Source organism: Schistocerca piceifrons, chromosome 4 (genome assembly GCF_021461385.2).
Source record: "Schistocerca piceifrons isolate TAMUIC-IGC-003096 chromosome 4, iqSchPice1.1, whole genome shotgun sequence".
In the NCBI taxonomy this organism is placed as follows: domain Eukaryota; kingdom Metazoa; phylum Arthropoda; class Insecta; order Orthoptera; family Acrididae; genus Schistocerca; species Schistocerca piceifrons.
In genome coordinates, this window is record NC_060141.1 from 611977588 (window position 1) to 611998516 (window position 20929).

The window sequence follows — 20929 nt, forward strand, 5'->3', positions numbered from 1 at the left end:
ACGACGCATTTTAGTACATCATTCGGCCTTTCTTGGACTCACTCAGTCCTTTAAAAACTACTGGCTCCATTTGCTGCACATTGTCAACGAGTTGCATATACGCCAATCTCTCTAAATTTCCAAACAGCCAGAAATCCAAAGGATTTACGTCTGATGAACAAGGAGGCCATGCTACGGGACCTCTTCGACCAATGGCTTTTGTCTACGGCGTTGTTGATTTAAGGGAGAAACAAAGTGAGCTGTTTCACAAAACCTCTGTTTACGTAATGCATGTAGGTTTATACAGAGCAGGCCTGGGCAATATTTGCGCTCCCCGAATGCGGTCGCTCTTCGCGAGTGCAATCGGGCCTGCTGAGCATTCCACTCCAGCTTCCCCCACCACTGCGCTATTCCGAGCAGGTGTGCGACTCAGAGGGCTATATACTAAGAAGACGCAGGCGGGAAACTTAGGAAGATGTATTTGCAATACAGTGCATCTATTTCTAAGACACGACTATGGCAACATACTTTTACAAGCAGGCGTTTGTCGTATGTATCTGTTCTCAACATTTTACTTTTCTTCCGAAGTAAATACCTGTATTATTCAATTAAATAAATATATCACACAGTGTCAATACTGTGAGCAGATCTAAAAAAGCATTACATACACACATTTAACATTATGTTGTGATATTTATAAACTTCTGCGATTTAACAAATTTTTTCGGAGAAAAGCGATCTTGCAAGCTAAATTAAATTAGTGAAAAACAGTCTGGAGCGCAATGGTTATTTCATTTAAAATGATCGGCTTCTGTCTAGTCATAGGCCACCTTCAGAATAGCACCATCAGCTGAAGTTGACGATGTCGAGAACAGTCTGCAGACCTCAGTCGCTGAAACTGCTCGTGCGACTGAGTTTCAGTGACTGAGGTCTACTGGCTGTTCTGGACATCGTCAACTTCAGCTGATGGTACTATTCTGAAGGTGGCCTAAGATTAGACCGAAACCGGTCATTTTCAATAAAATAACCATTGAAATTTAGACTGTTTTTCACTAAATTTATGTATTTTACGAAAGAGGAAAATCAGAACAACCCTCGGTGACTTTAAGAGCGCAACGGGAAATTTACTGTTAAATGCGGGATAGAAAACGGATAGGTGGAAAGAACACGTTGAAAAAAATTGCTCTGAGCACTATGGAACTTAACATCTGTGGTCATCAGTCCCCTAGAACTTAGAACTACTTAAACCTATCTAACCTAAGGACACCACACACATCCATTCCCAAGGCAGGATTCGGACCTGCGACCGTAGCGATCACGCGGTTCCAGACTGAAGCGCCTAGAACCGCACGGCCACACCGGCCGGCGAACACGTTGAAGGCCGCTGTGAGGGAGAAGATTTGTCTGATGTTATATAAGAAGAAACAGCAGTCGATTTAGAAAAGATAGGGAAAACAGTATTAGAATCTGAATTTGAAACAGCTTTGTAGGACTTGGTATCAAATAAGGCAGAAAGGATAGATAACATTCCATCAGAATTTCTAAAATCATTGGGGAAGTGACAACAAAACGACTGTTCACGTTGGTGTGTAGAGTGTATGGGTCTGCTGACATACAGTCTGACTTTCGAAGAAATATCATCCACACAGTTCCGAAGAGTGCAAGAATTGACCAGTGCGAGAATTATCACACAATCAGCTTAACAGCTCAGGCATTCAAGTTGCTGACAAGAATAATATACAGAAGGATGAAAAAGAAAGATATGGATGTGCTACACAAAGATCAGTTAGGCTTTAGAAAAGGTAACGGCACAAGAGAGGCAATTTTGACGTTGCGATTGCTACTGGGAGCAAGACTAAAGAAAAATCAAGACACGTTCATAGCATTTGTTCATAAGAATTTTCATAAGATTTCAGTTAAAATCAACATGTAAAACATAACCTACCAGTGAACGTCTAATAATAGGTACTATTTAGTAAAAGTATAGGATTCAACTGGATCGCCACCAGAGGCAACGAATTACCAGGCAGTCAAGTAAAAGAAAATGAAATCCTAAATACCATTTGCAAAACGAGATCAGTATGTTGCAAAAGTGAGGAGCCAAACCAAAAACAGGTAATTTCCACCAGAGTGTCTAAAAGAGATGAGAAACGAACATAAAATTATATCCATTATTGTTATGCCTAAAGACGGATGTGTAAACGAAACCAACGTAAGATGAGTGCAAAAATGCCTTCACTCACAATCTGGAGCTGAAAAACGAAATAAAACAGTGGACAGCCATGTGTGTGCAGGAAGTAGAATAACCAGCACTGTAACAACCATCAAACAATCCAAATATCAGACTATGGCATGTCCTATAGTATAATAATTAAGTAAATATGCCACATATTCATGATAAGACACATCATGCGATCAAACAGTCAGTCGACTGCGAAGCTGTTACCGTTGAAATGCAACTAAAGTGCAGATACCAATGTGTGAAAATAGCTGAAGAACTTTTTCAGCGTATTGCTCTCGCTTTGCACATGGTATTTAGGATTTCATTTTCTTTTACTTGACTGCCTGATAATCCATTGCGCTTGCACGGCGATGCAGCTGTATTATTCGAAGTGTTCAAAAAGTCTCTCCGCAGTGCCGTATGATTTTTCGCCTGCCTGGGTTACTTCCCTTCAATTGGACTCTCCCAACATTGCACTGTTTCGTTTATCTCAGCCAGAGTCAGTAGTATCATTGGTGTGTGTCGTCACGTGTTGACGTGAACGTTTAAGTTCAGTTCCTTTGTTCGTTTGTTTCGTTTTTGGCACTGTTAAAATGCTAACCATTGAAGAACGTGTGTTTTTAGTCTAACAAGTGTTCAAAGCTGGAAGTAAATACACAGTTTCAGTTCGTCAAACATTTAATTCAGTTTTCCCGGAGACAACACCCCCACATCGCGATACAGTGCGAGATTTCATTAACAAATTTTGAAGTACGGGTTCAGTGAGAGAGGCACCGTGAAGTGGTCGTCCTAGCTTTTTGTCTGAGGATAAACTACTCGATATTTCCGATAAAATGTCCATGGGTCCGAACAAGTCAGTAAGAAAACTCGCCCAGGAAATCGATGTTAGTGTCGGAAAGGCCCATACAGCTGTAAGGAAAAAATTAGAAGTTTTCCCATACAAAGTGACAGTCGTGGACTGAAAAATACTGATAATGGCAAGAGACTGCATTATTGTCAATGGTTCAAAAATTTCGTTCAACAAAATGGAAGGGACATACTTAATGAAAAGTTTTTCAATGATGAGGCGTGGTTTCATTTATCCGGGGACATGAACTCGCAAAATTCTCGTATGTGGAGTACTGCAAATCCATTGTGTATTCATGAGGAACCACTTCTTAGGAGTTTGGATTGCAATTTCTAGACGTCGGATTGTGGGTCCCATATTTTTCAACGAAACAATAAACACACAATGATACTGCAGTGATATTCTGTACCCATTCATAGGAGAACTTGTGTTAAGTGAAATACTGAACGCTTATTTTCAACAAGATGATGCCACCGCGCATACAGCTCGCGTTTCAATGTCACTGCTTGCTGATGTTTTTGGTGATCGCATAATTTCACAGGGACTTCGGCCTCCACGGTCGCCTGACCTAACATCACCTGACTTTTTCTTATGGGGTGCAGCGAAAGCAACTGTCTATCAAAACCGTCCAAAATCCATCGATGAATTGAAAACTGCAATATCCACTTTCACTGCTTCTGTTACAGAAGAAATGTTACAGCTTGTGTTTAGAAACATGATTAGACGAATTGAATTGTGTATTCAACTACAGGAGGGACACTTTCAACATTTAAGGTGAAAATTTTTAAGTAAAAATGAATATTCAATAAATTAATAACTTGTATTTCACTGAGTTTCATTTCGGTATATTCACTGCGGCATACGGCACGCGCGGCTGACAATCATATCGCACTGCGGTGAGACTTTTTGAACACCCCGTATACTTTTCCAAAACACTGTCTGTTATTGGACGTTCTCTGGTAGGTAATGTTTTATATGTCGATCTTTAATGCTGTCTTACGAGAATTCTTAACAGCTTACTATTTTCAGATTTCTTAGTACACTTCTCTCCCAGGATTTATTGTTATTATGGTATCACCTAATTGCCGCAGCACGTCCACTAGCGCAACACTAGTTCTTTTCTTTGAATTTGGCTCATATTTATATACTGCCTTATTTTGGCGTTTTCATTATAGTTCTGTTTACAGGCATTTGTCCCCTGACTAATGAATACAGCTATTACTCTTTAAAATAATAGTAAATTAATTTTTATTTTGGCATCTTTTCAGAACATTTATTAATGCAGATTAATGTTACTTATAGCGATACTTCTCGCTGTTTACAACATGCTGATCGCACTTCATGCAAGAACCATCATTTCTTTTGTTCGCATCTTTTTTCACTTGATGACATGGTAACCTACAACACTAGGTTTTTAGCTTAATTACCGATTCAGCTGTGTGGAATACTTTGTCTGTATTCAGTTGCTACTCAAATGTTTCAGATAGATCTGTCTTTCTTTCTTTCATCTGCTCATTAATCTATTTACTGACGTTTGTCCGTTAAGTAATGAATATGGATATCTAGGTGACGCTGTTTCAGGTTGACACTATTACTTTTATGCTAGTGTGTTGTACTGACTTCACGAGTTATTTCTTATATGTTATCTATCCCTCCTGCTTCATTTCTCTGGTTGAAGATGACGAGGAGATGTCGCTTGTGGTTGGATGACAGATGTTTAACCATCTGACTGTGGATCCGATCTGGCCCAAGAGCTGTGATGTTTAACCATCTGACTGTGGATCCGATCTGGCCCAAGAGCTGTGTTGGAGCAATGTACAAGGGCGCTGAGGAGCTCCAACTCAGTACATCGGGCATTATAGGGTTCACTTGTGTAGTGTAGTGAACGAAGGGACTTTCCCTTCCATCCGCTGTTTGAGGATGCGAAAGGTTGAGGGGCAATTCTCCGATGCAGAGGCTTGAGCATACCCCTCAGCAAAGTGCACGGCAATTGCTTTTGCGTCGGTAGATAACACGCCATTGATGTTAATGCCAGGGACACACGTCTGATCTTCGTCCAGATTTAGGAAGGCGACATATTGCACCCGTGACGTACCTCTCCCAGCACTACTGTTTCTGTCTTTTTACAAGCTAGCGAACGCGGACACGGAGCCGTTTAAAAGCTATTATGTGCTCAAGGGAAGGGATACGCTTATATCACTATAGAGCCCGCCTACGCTCTTTAATGGCCTCAGCAATTTCCGGCGACCGCCAAGGTACTGTGTTTCGCCGGAGACACATTAAGGAACAAGTGATCGCGTTTTGTGCCACAGAAACGATCGTCCTGGTGACTCGGTCAACCACCACATCAGTGCTACCAAGTGGGGGGGTGGCAGGAGTGGGAGGGGGAGTGGGAGGAGAGTCAATGGTAGCAGCAGAGGTGAAAGCTTCACAGTCTGCCTTGTTTAAAGCTCATCTGGATAGGCCTCAATGGTCATGACCCTGAGGAAGTGACAGGAAGATAAGGAAGTGGTCACTACCACACAAGTCATTGTGGGTTCTCCAGTGGGCAGATAGGAGAAGCCTTGGGCTGCAAAGGGATAAATTAATGGCCGAGTAAGTACCATGAGCCACAGTGAAATGTGTGAGTGCCCCACTATTTAAGAGGCAGAGGTCGAGTTGAGACAATAAATTTTCGTCATCTCTACCTCGGCCAGTAAGCATGGTGCCACCCCACAAGGGGTTATGGGCTTTAAAATCTCCCAAAAGCAGGAAGGTTTCGTGAGTTGATGAATCAGTGCAGCCAATACATTCAGGGTAACTGCACCATCTGGAGGAAGACATACATTGTACACAATTATTTCCTGTATCGTCCTTATCCTGACAGCTACAGCTTCAAGAGGAGTTTGAAGGGGTACAGGTTTACTACATACCGAGTTCAGGACATAGACGCTAAATCCACCTGACACTACATTATATTCTCTGCAGTTCTTGTAATATCCCTTACAGCCACAGGGGGCAAGGGTCCACATTGCCAGGAACCAGGTTTCCTGGAGGGCAATGCAGAAAGTAGGTGTAAAGCTTAAAAGTTACCATAGATCAGCCAGATGGTGGAAAAAACTGTAGGAATTCCACTGAAGGATGACGTTATTGTGAGTCTGGGAAGGTATGAAGCACACAAGGGAGCAGGTTACACCCCAGGGTCACCTGCTGCCACCGATTGAGTATTTGTATCCATTCATATTGTGGATGAGGGATCAGTGAGATCCAAGTCCTCAGGGGAATCTGAGATCTCCACCTGATCCTCAGATGCGGAATTGGTAGGGAGTGATGGTGTTGGGACCACCAGAGGGCCTGTTTCTTAGCAGTCTTTTTCTTCGTTTGCTTACCCTCGCACTTTTCTTTAGAGGCTTACTGGGATTCATTCTTTGAAGTTGCTTCGGGCACAGAGGAAGACTGTGAAGCTCTTCGTCCAGCAGCTTTTCGCTCCCATAGCCACTGGAAAGTGTCTGCTGTGGCATTATTGAAGACCTTGAGAGAGAGGGTCCCACGGGACCCCTTCTGCATCAGAGGAGCTGGAAGAGGCTGTTGCTTCTCCGGCTCATGGGAGGTTACTGATGTCCCCTACATTTGGTAGGGCCATGCTCCCAAAGCAGAAGAAGATGTTCTCCCTACAACGAAGAGGCGAATGTATTCTGGCGTCCCAGAGGGCCCACTGTTCGTGGCACAGAGTGTGGAACGACAGGCACTTGTGACGGATATGTTAATGCAGCTGCAACATATGTGGGTGTCAACTGAATGGGGTCTGATCATTCGAATTTACGTTTAGCCTCTTGGTAACTCAACTGGTCCATGGTCTTGCACTCCATGATTTTCTGCTGCTTTTGTAGTATTGTGCAGTTTGGAGAGCAGGGAGCGTGGTGCTTTCCACAGCTAATACAAGTGGGAGGAGTCTCACATGGATTATCTGGATGGAGTAGACGTCCACAGTCTCGACATGCGACACTGCAAGTGCAGCGGGAAGAAAGGTGCCCGAATTTCCAGCACCACATAGGGGAGGGCTGTATGGTTTAATGTCACAGCGTTAAACCATCACCTTGGCCTTTTCAGGCAATGAATCACCTTCAAAGGCCAAGCTATAAGCTATAAGCTGTAAACCCTGTTGTCTTTGGGTCCCCTGTAAACGTTCCAGATGAAATGAGCACCCCACCGTTCTAAATTGGCGCGGAGCTCGTTGTCAGACTGCAAGAGGAGGTCGCGATGGAAAATAATCCCCTGGACCATGTTGATGCTTTTATGGGGAGTATCGCCCAGCTGGTCACAGGTGAGTAATGCCCGGGATTGGGCTAGGGCTTCTGTCTGAATCAAGACGGCACCGCTTCTCATCTTGGACAGTGCTGTCACTTCCCAAAACTAAACTCATCCTCAAGATGTTCAACAAGAAACTGAGGCTTCATAGGGAGAGTCCCTGTCCATTCTGCTACAGACTAAATACGAGGATAATGTGGCTCCCTTCTTTCTGTAGCCCTAGGTTCCTCCTACGGTGTAGCGACGGAAGAAAACGATTTAGGGTCATATCTGTCAGCATTGTATTCGATCTTGCCGTTTTTAGAGACTGCTGGCTCCGTATGGTCACTAGAGAGAGAGAGACTTGGTCCACTTCATTGCGGGTCGTCTGCTCTGATGCCACCCACTCCAGTCAGGGTCTCTCTCCACAGGTGCCACCCAGCCACACCAAAAGCCACTGGGCATGATGGCCATTGCTGGGAGTCCGAGTTCCCCATGAAGATGGGCATCTACTCCTTGGCATACGTGGGGAGTTTACAGCTCAGGCATCACCAGTGCGATCCCTGTGGTGTCAGGGGGCTACCACCAAATGGGTACATGACGGCCCCACCATAACGAACTGGCTACCGTGCTGGATATTGGGCGAAGAGAAATTCATATTGTCATGGGGGTGAAAGAGGATAGCAGACAATGGAAGAAGGTGACATAACCTGGAAAGTATCTTCGCCCATATAGTTGAATTGCAGGTGGAGATGCAAAGCCATGACGACAAGAGGTTCAGGAGATCGAATCAAAGGGCACTATGGATAACTCAGGCACCACATAAGGCGTCTTTCCCCCTATGGCCCGCACTTCTGTAGAATTTGGAAAGTGGCCGGTCAAACCATAAAATGGAACCTGAACTTATAGGGCCAAATAGTGTGAGACTCCTTTTAGCCGCCTCTTACGACAGGCAGGAATACCGCTGGCCTATTTTGACCCCCAGACCCTCAGGAGGTCACAAAAAATGTAAGTAGGACTCGCACTCTGAGTGTTCTATAAAAACTTAATAATGCATTTAGATAATAATAATAATAATTACGTGTGTGATGCAAGTCTCCCTATTGGAAGCCACTTCAGCGGCCTGCGCGTCCCTAATCTGCCGTAGCTATCCATCTAGGGAGAGGGCAACCACGTATGGTTTCTCACGACTCCTCACACCGTTGCGAGGTGAAGGCTGGGTTAAAAAGGGAACCGAAATGTCCGTAGTCCTACCGAGACGACTCTGTGCAGGAACGCCGTTTCCCGCTACACCACCGAAAGAGGCATGTCTGTAGATGGTTCGTCTGTGGATTGTGATTAGTGAGTTTGTGTCAAAATATGTGAAATATATATTGTCGTATTTTCTGCCTGCATTGACTGAGAAGCTTTACACAGCCAAGAGACCATAGTCCTTGGTATCTGACGTAAATTTTAGCTTGATACCTATACTACCATTCCCTGAAAAACAATGGTCTTGAAACTTCGTGGCAGATTAAAACTGTGTGCCGCATCGAGACTCGAACTCGGGACCTTTGCCTTTCCCGGGCAAGTGCTCTACCACCTGAGCTACCCAAGCACGACTCACGCCCCCTCCTCACAGCTTTATTTCCGCCAGTACCTTGTCTACTACCTTCGAAACTTCACAGGAGAGCTCCTGTGAAGTTGCTACATTTTTGGATTCTAGGTCAACTGGAAGTATCCTATAAGTTTTGATGAGTGAGTTTGCAAGTATCGGAATATGATATAAATGGCCGTATACTTTGATTTCATTGACTTAGAAGCTTAAATTTTTCGAACTACCAATAGACGGTAGACCTTAGTGTATTACATAAATTTGAACTTGATACACCTATCCGTTTCTGAGAGAAAGGGGTCTTAACAGTTGGAAAAACACACAGACAGACGGACAGCAAAGGGATCCTGTAATGGTCACGTTTCTACCGATTCGATTACGAAACACTAAAAAGAAGCATTGAAGAAAAAAAATCAGATAGCTAAATATTCTGTTCTACACATACAATTATGTTGCTCTGTCAAGAAACGACGGTAGAAACAGCTGACAGGAAAAAAAATCGTTACAACTTGTCGATTTCTCATGGCGCTGAGTGTACGTCAATCTGAGATAAAAATGCGATGGAAACAAAATTCAAAGTTTGTTCTGTCACGTAAGCTCAAACACAGCGTAAAATGACTATTCTAACTCAAGAGGAAGACGTTCAGGTCTGGTGTCTGAGAAAAACAAATTAAGCAAAAATTACATACAGAACAATGTAAGAAGATTGATTGACATCTTTGACTTATTCAAAGGAGAAAAAGGCACTCCTACTTCTGTTGTTATAATCAAGATTTTAGAATCAATATATACTGCTTTCAAAACCAGACGTAAGGGTTTCTTTTACTCCTGTTTATATATATATATATATGTGTGTGTGTGTGTGTGTGTGTGCTTCTGTGGAGTCTTTGTAGCTCATGTCATTGTATCATTCCTGCAATGAGGAAGCTTGGAGGGCAGTATCTGCTACTACGATACGAACGTCGTGTTGTTACCTATTATATGGTTTTAGTTTTGAATTTATTTTCCGTAAACGACTAGGATACCAGAGAGAAGTGGAGTACACGCTAAGATCCACTTGCACTGCATGTACCGTTACTCATTCGCGCTGCCCTTCAGCATTGGTTTTTGTTGACCGTAGGAAGTTTGACGGTCAGTAGGGAATAGAGAGAGAAGGGAAACAGTAACAGTAGCTCTCACTTGTGGGGGTCATTATGACATTTGAAGGAAACACTGCAGAGGCCTTCACTAGCGACTGGATAAAGTGGCCTCCGTTTGCTTCCTGCTTCATTTATTATCTCCAGTTTTGATGGACAGGTTTCCCTAATTCTTTTTGTATCTAGAACATGAAACTGCTGCATTTGTTCACCCACTCATCGTGACTACGTAGAGCATTAAAAAGGAAAATTTTAGTTATCTTCATTCCTGTTTCGTTTCTTCAGTGTTGCGTCATTCTGGAGCTTTTATATTTATGTTTATTTGTATGATAATGTTACACATTACTTAATACTTTCTGTATTCATTCGAAATATTTCCTTAACAAAATTATTTCTCTTCGAAGTCTCGAGATGTGAACTTTGAATGCAGCTGATTTTTAAACGAGGAAAGTTAGACATTGGAAAAATTGATATGTTTGGACACTATGTGAACGTGTCAACATTTGAGCAGAAAACGATACAAGAAGTCGAATTCTGTAAAGATCTATTTCGGGAAAATGAAAGAAGTGTCTTATCCTACTGTCTCGTACAGAGCATTGAATTGGCTCTGAGTACTATGGGACTTAACATCGGAGGTCATCAGTCCCCTAGAACTTAGAACTACTTAAATCTACCTAACCTAAGGACAACACACACATCCATGCCCGAGGCAGGATTCGAACCTGCGACCGTAGCAGTCGCGCGGTTCCAGACTGAGCGCCTAGAACCGCTAGGCCACCGTGGCCGGCTCGTACAGAGCAGATCAAGAGGGTGGTCAACGTTTATGCTCATTGGAAGACAATTGAGGACAACGGTAATAGAAAGTTGAGCCTGTTGATGACGCCATAAGGACTAAAGAAGTATTCGGAATGACAGTCATGCCTGTATTCATTATGGCGTACTACCAACAAGTTCATCAAGGCACTGTTGGTACACATTGTCCCACTTCCCAACGGCGATTCGGCGTAGATCCCTCAGCGTGATTGGTGGGTCACGTCGTCTATAAACTCATCCGCAATATGAATGGATACAAATACTCAATCGGTGGCAGCAGGTGACCCTGAGTGTAACCTGCTCCCTTGTGTGCTTCATACCTTCCCAGACTCACGATAACGTCATCCTCCAGCGGAATTTCTTGCAGGTTTTTCCACCATCTGGCTGATCTACGGTAACTGTTAAGCTTTTCACCTACTTTCTGCATTGCCCACCAGGAAACCTGGTTCCTGGCATTGTGGACCCCCGCCCTCTGTGGCTGTAAGAGATATTACAAGAACCATAGAGCATATAATAGAGTGTCAGGTCGATTTAGCGTCTATGTTCTGAACTCGGTATGTAGTGAACCTGTGCCCCCTCAAACTCCTCTTGAAGCTGTAGCTCTCAGGATAAGGACGATACACGAAATAATTGTGTACAATGTATATCTTCCTCCAGATGGTGCAGTTACCCTGAATGTATTGGCTGCACTGATTCATCAACTCACGAAACCTTCATGCTTTTGGGAGATTTTAAAGCCCATAATCCCTTGCGGTGTGGCACCATGCATACTGGTCAAAGTAGAGATGTCGAAAATTTGTCACAACTCGGCTCCCACACATTTCACTGTGGCTCATGGTACTTACTCGGCCATTGATTTATCACTTTGCAGCCCAGGGCTTCTCCCATCTGTCCACTGGAGAGCCCACAATGACTTGTGTGTTAGTGACCACTTCCTCATCTTCCTGTCACTTCCCTGGGGTCATGACCACGGACGCCTACCCAGATGGGCTTTAAACAAGGCAGACTGTGAAGCTTTCACCTCTGCTGCCACCAATGAATTTTCCCCAGTCGTTAAAATCGATGTGGTGGTTGACCGAGTCACCAGGATGATCGTTTTTGTGGCATAAAACGCGATCCCTTGTTCCTTAGGGTGTCCCCGGCGAAAGACAGTACCTTGGTGGTCGCCGGAAATTGCTGAGGCCATTAAAGAGCGTAGGCGGGATCTATAGCGACGTATGCGGATCCCTTCCCTGGAGCACTTAATAGCTTTTAAACAGCTCTGTGTCCACGTTCGCTAGCTTATAAGAAGACAGAAACAGGAGTGTTGGAGAGATACGTCACGACCATTGGGTGCTATACGTCACCTTCCATAATCTGGACGAAGATCAGACGTGTTTTTGGGTACCAGACCCCTACAGGCGTCCCTGTCATCAACATTAATTATGTGTTATCTACCGATGCAAACGCAATTGCTGAGCAGTTTGCTGAGCGGTATGCTCAAGCCTCTGCGTCGGAGAATTACCCCTCAGCCTTTCGCATCCTCAAACAGCGGATGGAAGAGAAAGTCCCCTCATTCACTACACTTCACAGTGAACCCTATAACGCCCAATTTACGGAGGGAGCTCCACAGCGCCCTTCTACATTGCTCCAACATAGCTCCTGAGCCGGATCTGATCCACAGTCAGATGGTTAAACAGCGCCCATCCGACCACAAGTGACATCTCCTCGTCATCTTCAACCTTCTTGTGCGATGTCAGCTTTCCATCATGATGGTGGGAGAGTACCATCATTCCAGTGCTAGGACCCGGTAAAAACACACTTGACATGGATACTGTCGGTGCATCAGCCTCACCATCGCTCTTTGTAAGCTACTAGAACGTATGGTGAGTCAGCGGTTGTGTTGGCACCTGGAGTCACGGGGTCTACTGGTTCCACACCAGGGCGGTTCCCACCAGGGTCGCTCTATCACTGATAATTTTGTTTCCCACGAGTCTGCCATCTAACAGCCTTTTCCAGACGCCAACAACACCTGGCTCCCAGGTAGATGCTATTTTTCTTGACTTCCGGAAGGCTGTCTGTTGACATGGTGGCCGTTGCAGCCTCTTGCTGTATTTGGAACCGTAGGTGCGATAGCATCCACTGACGCTGATTTCTGAGTTTCAGAAAGAGAGTGCACCAGTAATCTTCCTTCTGAAACGTTCTCACCGTGTGCAGTTTGCATGTTGGCGGCCGGAATAGTGCTTTGAATGATGGCAAATGGAATACTGAAGACGTTATGGTGCGTATTGCGTTTATTCCCTGAGTGAAACTTGCTGTGGAGTTTGAAAGACAAGGTTTCCTTGGAATTACTGCGATCTATTTGAAGCAGCGAGTGTAAATTTGCTGTTTTGCTTAGTGATTTATATTTATGGGTGTATAAGAAGTGTTGTACGGGCAGCTGGTCTGTTGGAACCTCCGAGTTGGTCTCGGGTTACATGAATGTTTACTTAGATGGGCCACTTACTGAAGTGGTAAATTTGTCCTTCAACTGTTCCGCTCAGAGTCTGCCGTCGGTGCTTGACGTGCACAGGTGTTTCCATTTGTTGTTCTTTAGCTTTAAGTCATTCCTTATCTGCCGTAAGTTCTGAGCAATGTTGAATCAGCTTTTGATGTTTTACACTAATGTTCCTTTAAATATGTTATAGATGGGTTTAAATCTTGAAGGTCTGCAACCTCAATCTTATCTGTAAATGTTAAGCCTGAAGTCTGTGCCAGGCGAGTAAGCTTGCATCTATTATTCTGCAGTTTCAAAAGAGCATTCGCTGTCTGTTGATAAGTCTGCTATTGGTTATAACAAGTGTCTTATCCTTGAATTAGCGGTTTTAGTACAGTAATTGAAATTTCTACTTATAATTTAAAAAAGTTTAATCCTTATTCACTTAACTTCGACTTAACTAATTTCTTAGCAAACGTTACGTTACTTTAATGGCTTTATTAAGCCTTGAAAGACCTGAGCACCTTATTGCCGGAAATCTTGATTTTAGTGTCGTAATGTGAACGCTGTTTGTTGACAGCTTTGGCTTCTGAACTGTGTCGTTGTATTGACGCGGTGCTTGCCCGCGTATACATAATCCTGTATTTCGAGCTGTGCTTGTATCTGGACAGCGTCTCCGATGGCCGTTATCTCTCGCTGGAGGTTTGATTCCAGCTGCAGCTGCTAAACAAGTTAAGCTTTCTGGTTATTCTGTTTGATAGGTGATTTTAAGTAACTGCCTTTTCGAACTTTCCCTGTCTTGTGATCTAACATAACAAAGCTAAGAATCTGTTTTCTCTAGTTTAATTTACGAACATTTACTGTATTTAAGTTTTTGAATGTTTAAATTCCATCTGTAATTCACTGCTCTTGATAGCCAGCTTGGCTTAACTTGCGTGCACATTTCTTGCAACTCATTCCAAGATCAGCAGACTTAAAGTTATGAATTTGCCCTCTTTCTCGGGGGATTGATTCTTGTTCTTGGGTGTTTTGTAATTTAATTTAGGAATATTTACTTAATTCTACTGTTCTACTTCTGCGGGTTTTATTTAAGGGCTTTATGGCTGTTCACAATTTTATGTGACCTAAGAGTGGCCCCTGCAGGGATAAAGGTGGCTTCGACCTACTTAAGGTTACAAACAGTAGTTAGTTCAATTATTGTTTCTCCGATTTAAATTTGCCTGTGTTTAAATATATATTTCTCTTGTCTAAATACTGTTTATGTAACAGAAACATGCTGTTCATTGTTGTAGAGGTGATTGTAGTTTTAATCACCATTATGATTGTTGGCATATTTGAAATAAATTTGTAATTTCTTGAGGAAAAATGTGCTGAGGCTGGATTCCCCTACCCTATACATGGGCATTCCACATGTGTATGTATGTGTGTGTGTGTGTGTGTGTGTGTGTGTGTGTGTGTGTGTGAGAGAGAGAGAGAGAGAGAGAGAGAGAGAGAGAGATGCGCATTCCGAGACACGGCTTTGCAGTGTGTGCATGTATGCGCGCGCGAGTGCTTGTGTTTATATTGGGTCTGTGTGTGGGTGAACATGCGTGGGTAAGTATGTGTGAGGGTTCAAATGGTTCAAATGGCTCTGAGCACTATGGGAATCAACTGCTGAGGTCATTAGTCCCCTAGAATTTAGAACTAGTTAAACCTAACTAACCTAAGGACATCACAAACATCCATGCCCGAGGCAGGATTCGAACCTGCAACCGCAGCGGTCGTGCGGTTCCAGACTGCAGCGCCTTTAACCGCACGGCCACTTCGGCCGGCATGTGTGAGGGAGGAAATAAAAACTGAAGTTCGTATATTCAGAAGTTCTCCCGCGAACCTTGCACAACTAGCACTCCTGGAAGAAAGGATATTGCGAAGACATGGATTAGCCACAGCCTGGGGGATGTTTCTAGAATGAAATTTTGGAAGGTAGGAGACGAGGTACTGGCGAAATTAAAGGTGTGAAGGCCGGGTCGTAAGTCGTGCTTGGGTGGCTCAGTTGGTGGAGCATTTGCTCGCGAAAGGCAAAGGTCCCGAGTTCGAGTCTCGGTCCGGCACACAGTTTTAATCTGCCAGGAAGTTTCATGTCAGCGCACATTCCGCTGCAGAGTGAAAATTTCATTCCGTATTTAAGTTTGTTATTTTTATATGACCGGTTTCCATCTTGTAAGAGATCGCCTTCAGATCTATGGTCATCAAGAAATATAAGATCTAAAGATGACCTCTTAGAAGACCCAAAAGCGTCATCTAAAAATAAAAATAATTACGACTGTGTGTATTGAAATAAGTAATATTAATGTAATACTAACACGAAATTCTTACATAAGAATGGAAAAACTGGTATAAGCCAACCTCGGGGAAGATCACTTTGGGTTCCGGAGAAACATAGGAACAAGCGAGGCAATACTGACCCTACGACTTACCTTAGAAAAAACTGTAAGGATAGACAAACCTACGTTTACAGAATTTATAGACTTAGAGAAAGCCTTTGACAATGTAGATTGGAACACTCTCTTTGGAACTCTGAAGGTAACAGGGTAAAATACAGTGAGCGAAAGACTACCAGTAACTTGTACGAAAACCAGATGGTAGCTGTAAGAGACGAGAGACTTGAAAGGGAAGCAGTGATTGAGAAGGGAGTGAGACAGGTTTGCACCCTATACTGGATGTTGAACGAAATGGACAGCGTCTTAAACGGAGGATATAAGATGATCATCAATAAAATCAAAACAAAAATAATGGAATATAATCGAATTAAATCAAGTGATGTTGAGAGAATGAGTTTATGAAACAAGACGATAAACGCAGTAGATAATTTTTGCTGTTGGCAGCAAAGTAACTGTTGATGGCAGAAGTAGAAAGGATATAAAAAAATTGTCTGGAAATGGCAAGAAAAGCGTTTCTACGGAAGAGACATTTGTCAATATCAGATACGGATTTTTAGGTGTTAGGAAGCCTTTCCTGGAGGTATTTGTCTGGAGTGCAGCCATGTATAGAAGTGAAACATGGACTATAAACAGATTAGTGAAGAAGGGAATAGAGGAATCTGAAATGTGTTGCTACAGAAGAGTGCTGAAAATTAGATGGGCAGATCATGTAACTAATGAGGATGTACTGAATAGAACTGTAGGGACAAGAAATTTGTGGTACTGCTTGATTAAAGAACGGATAGGTTGGTAGAACATATTCTGGGACATCAAGGGATGACCAATTGCCAACTGGAGTGAAGTGGGGGGGGGGGGGGGGCAGGGGGCGTGTAAATCCAGTAGAGGGAAACCAAGAGGTGAAGACATTAAGCGAGTTCTGAAGGACGAATGTTCCAAAAGTTATTCGGAGGTGATGAAGAGGCTTGCAGAGGATAGAGTAGGAGGGACACCTGCATCAAACCGGTCTTCTCACTGAAGACCATTACAACATCAGTAACAAGTGAGCCTGTTTCGTGTCTCAGAAAGAGCTGCTTCTGTTGCAATAAAGTACGGATGAGACCAGAAAGGGAGGTATTTACGTAATCCACACAACGCAAGCCTGTGTGAGATACAACATAGTTATCTATTTACGTAAGTATTTTTCCCCTCTTCAATAGCTAGGCGCAGACAGTAATTTTTCTCAATACCGAACGCCAAAGGCTGTTGAAACGCAACAGAACGTTAAATGTAACTCATTGTGATAATAAGGCAGTTTCTTGAGAGTAAAAGTCTTATATAAAGATGTAACAACACCGACTGTAAGTAACACTGAAAAGCAATAGCGTAGCTTCCCAATATGGTTGAGCATATATCTTTCAGATTTGCTCAGCCATTTGTGTTACACTGACGTTCTGATGCACTTTCATAAACACTCGTTTGCCGTATAGAAACATTTCCTTCCTCGCTGAAGTTCATCAAAATTGTAAAATTGTGTAACAGAATACCGGGTTTGTCGTGTTTTCCTCACGAAGTCTTACCACTAGCATCGGTGACAGAGGCACCGATAGTTATGCTGAATTACTGCGTCACCTTTCAAGAGTGGAACGAGAAATATTGAGGGACGAATGAGTACGTGTTTAAATGAAGTCCTTTTCATTTTTCCGTCACACGCAGATGCACATAACGCCACATTAGCGTGCTGCAACATGCCAACTTTTTGTAAATGCTTTGCTTCCGACCCTTCAAACGCCAGAACACCTGTTCCACGAGTAGAGTGCTGGATTTATTTCCATATACTAATTACATACCATTTTTTTAAAGAGGCACGCAGTTTGTTGAAAGATTTTAGACAGTGAAACCACTGTTCACATTTACAACAAACGATTACAAAATGTCTACAGTTTCCAATCCTTATACACGGTGACAGCTTTAACTTGCACTGCACAAATGCGTCCTGTTGCGCTAGCGGTTGAAATCCACACCCAGAGGCTGAAGCAACAGATGCTAACATTAAATACTTCTGATGCGGCTAACACGGTACAGTTACAAACTCAACGTTGAGAATTACCTAAAGCACTTCGTCTTCAGGCCACGAGTGCCCTACTGGGACCATCCGACCGCCGTGTCATCCTCATTGGAGGATGCAGATAGGAGGGGCTTGGGGTCAGCACACTGCTCTCCCGGTCGTTATGATGGTATTCTTGACCGAAGCCGCTTCTGTTCGGTCGAGTAGCTCCTCAATTGGCATCACGAGGCTGAGTGCACCCCGAAAAATGGCAACAGCGCATGGCGGCCTGGATGGTCACCCATCCAAGTGCCGACCACGCCCGACAGCGCTTAACTTCGGTGATCTCATGGGGACTGGTGTATCCACTGCGGCATGGCCGTTGCCTTGAGAAGCACCTAGATAGAATATTTCGATAATATCAAGATTAATGAAAGCCGACACAGCCATATTAATACACCTTCATTCTCTCAAAACATCACTAGGTTGCCCTCATTGAAAGGAATTTTTTTTCAAAAGTAATAAAATTAGTTTAAAAATTAAATACAGAGGAATTGAATTATTTTTACGCTTTAATGTCATTCTGTCTTTAAGGTTTTTGTTTTGTAATAATTATTATCCTACAATCGATATATTACACTCGGCAGAGACCACGTAATACGCTTACGTGCTTGCCTCTGTCGTGGAGCGTCCATATCTGAACAGTCTACACAGGCTGCCGTGCCGCGTGCACTTAACCCCTAGGCTTGCTTCCGCCAGGCGGTTAGCATAATGTTTATGTAATCGCCGTTTCGAGAGTCACTAACGTTGAATATGACAAAGACACCTTTTTTATCATGATGCATTACTTGGTGAGTATTGTTGGCCGTGGGAAGTGATTTGTTTTATTCGTGAAGTCAATAGACTTATTAGATTGATGTGTAAGTTCGTAGCGTTTTTGTTCTGCCTATTGTTATTCCGATTGCTATGGGTTTATTTATCTATTGTCATTTTTATTTGTAGTTCACTGCTACTATTGGAGTTTACGTATTGTCGTTTTGTCATTTGGAGATAGTGAGTGGATCTGTGGACACTAGAAAATGTAGTGTGAAGTGGAGAAATAGGTACATTTCCGACGCATTCTTCCGTTTTGAGTACAATAGAAGGGAGACAACAGCGGAGGCAGCCAGAAAAATTTGTTCTGTGTATGAGGATAATTCCATTGGACAGAGCACGGCAAGAAAAGAGTTTTCTCGTGTTAAAGAGTATCGACGTTAGTGACTCTCCACGTTTAGAAATACCTCCGAGGTTTGATGAAGACCGTTTAAGCGTAATAATCTACAATGGGCAACGTCAGTGTACTCTTAAACTGGCAAATGCGATTATCTGTGATCATTCCACCATCGTACGATGTCTGCATACAGTGGAAAAGGTTTAAAAATCGAGTGTGGGCGTATCGCATCTCTAAGCCAAAAGCACAAAAATCATCGGGTGGCCATGTACGCATTTCTGTTGCATCATTTAGCTCGTGAACAATACAGAAGATTTGTAATCTGTAAAGTTACTGGTGACAAGAAGTGGTGTCTTTTTGCCAATAAAAGGAAAAGAAAGGAGTGACTGAGCCCAAAATAAGCAGCAACCCCGTAGAAAGAAAGACCTGCCCGCATCCCTAAAAGATAATGTTACGCAGCTGGTGGAACAGCACCGGTGTGGTGTGATACGAATTGCTTCCCAAGGTGTAAACATCACTGCTGACATTTATTATCAACAACTGAGAAACGTAGTCCGAGAACAACGACGAGGAAGACTGCGTGAAGTGATGCTGCTCTACAATAAAGCCAGCCAGCAACCTGCTAGACTGACAAAAAATACTACACAGGAGTTGGATTGGGAAGTCACCCCGTACCCACCTTATTCACCAGATCTTGCGCCTTCAAATTTTCACCTTTTCCGCTTTCTATCGAACAACCTCCTAGCAATTTCCTTGCCATCTGAAAATGCGCTTCGAACATGTCTCGACGAGTTCTTTGCCTCAAAACCACGTTATTTCTACAGTCACGGAATCGAAAACTTACCCCAGCTTTGCCACACTGTTGTATATAGTGAAGAGGAACATATTATCGATGACTAAAGTCCCTGTTATGTGTATCCGTTGTGTTTCTTAAACTTACGGGAAAACGCTACGAAATTATGCACCAACCTATTATATAGCTTTAACTCTAAATTTTTGTTTCGTTTAATACCAGGCAACCTGTTAAAGAATGAAACCGGTGGTGACATAGTTAATGCGAGTTAGTCGACCACAACACTATTGCACCTGGGAGTAAGGGAGCTCCACTCGGCTGTTGTGTTTGCCTGTGCCATTGAAGCCGATCAGGAGGTGTTCTGCTGTTGTAACGACTAGACAACCTCCACGTGAAACTATCCAGACCTTCACAGTGTTCACGAGTAGGATACTGTGTTTACTACAATGGCAGCGCGCGTTTCCAAGAACGGTCGCGGGAGGCCAAGTGTAATAGCATCGTGGTTGAGTAGTAACAGCTGTGGTTATTTCTGTCAATCAGTAATATTAGTATCAATCAACTGTGGAGGTCAACACCACCAAGATTATTAGAACAAATCGGATTTCATCTTTTGATCTTCCTGCAATAGCATAGGTTCTGTAAATAGTTAATGTTGTAACTTTCAAGAGGTTGAAAATTCAGCCAACCAGTTGCAAACGAAGCTTTATTAGCCCTTGACCAAGGTTTCGATATTTATAAAAATATCTTCATAAAAAAAAGTGAAAAACATATTTTTACAAATATCGAACCCTAAGGGCTAATAAAGCTTAGTTTGCAACTAGTTGGCTGATTTTTCAACCTTTTCAGATTTGTACAGTTGCTGTTTCGCAGCCATGTTTAAGACTTTGTTGTTACTTTGTTTTCAAGTGTTACAGTAGGCTACCGCAGTTCTCTCGGGCGATAAATTTGTGTATGACTTCGTCCTTTCATATCGATTGTAAAGAGCTACGTTGCCGGCTAACGTGGGTAATCATGACTATGAATACTTACTTGTTCTTACACTAACATCATTGTTTCTGTATAGTGGTTACAAATCTTTATCAAAATATACTGATTGATAGTCATTGATATAATGACACTGTTACGTTCCCAAGATCTTTTGTCCTTGTGGAAACTGTTCTAATAATGATTAA

At 43.0% G+C, this 20929-nt stretch overlaps 1 pseudogene; it reads right to left on the minus strand.

Moving 5' to 3' along the window:
• Positions 1-18023: 18023 nt before the first annotated feature.
• Positions 18024-18141, minus strand: LOC124796814 (annotated as a pseudogene).
• Positions 18142-20929: the final 2788 nt, after the last annotated feature.